We start from the raw sequence: 213 nt of genomic DNA on the forward strand, positions 1-213 counted from the left end.
GATCTCCCTCAGCCCTCCGCCTCTCCCACCTTAATTAAACACTGAAAACAGAAATAAATACAGAGACATTCTTTTCTATTTTCATCTTATTTAGCTATATTTCTCCCTCTCCCCTCTCTGGGAGCATCCAACCTCCCGGCCCCGCACATACCCCCGAGGCTCGGGTCTCCCCCTCCGTGGAGCCCGCCCGCCCTCCCGTCCCTTCTATTTTTT

The sequence above is a fragment of the Epinephelus moara genome, chromosome 9, assembly GCF_006386435.1.
Source record: "Epinephelus moara isolate mb chromosome 9, YSFRI_EMoa_1.0, whole genome shotgun sequence".
Classification (NCBI taxonomy): Eukaryota; Metazoa; Chordata; class Actinopteri; order Perciformes; family Serranidae; genus Epinephelus; species Epinephelus moara.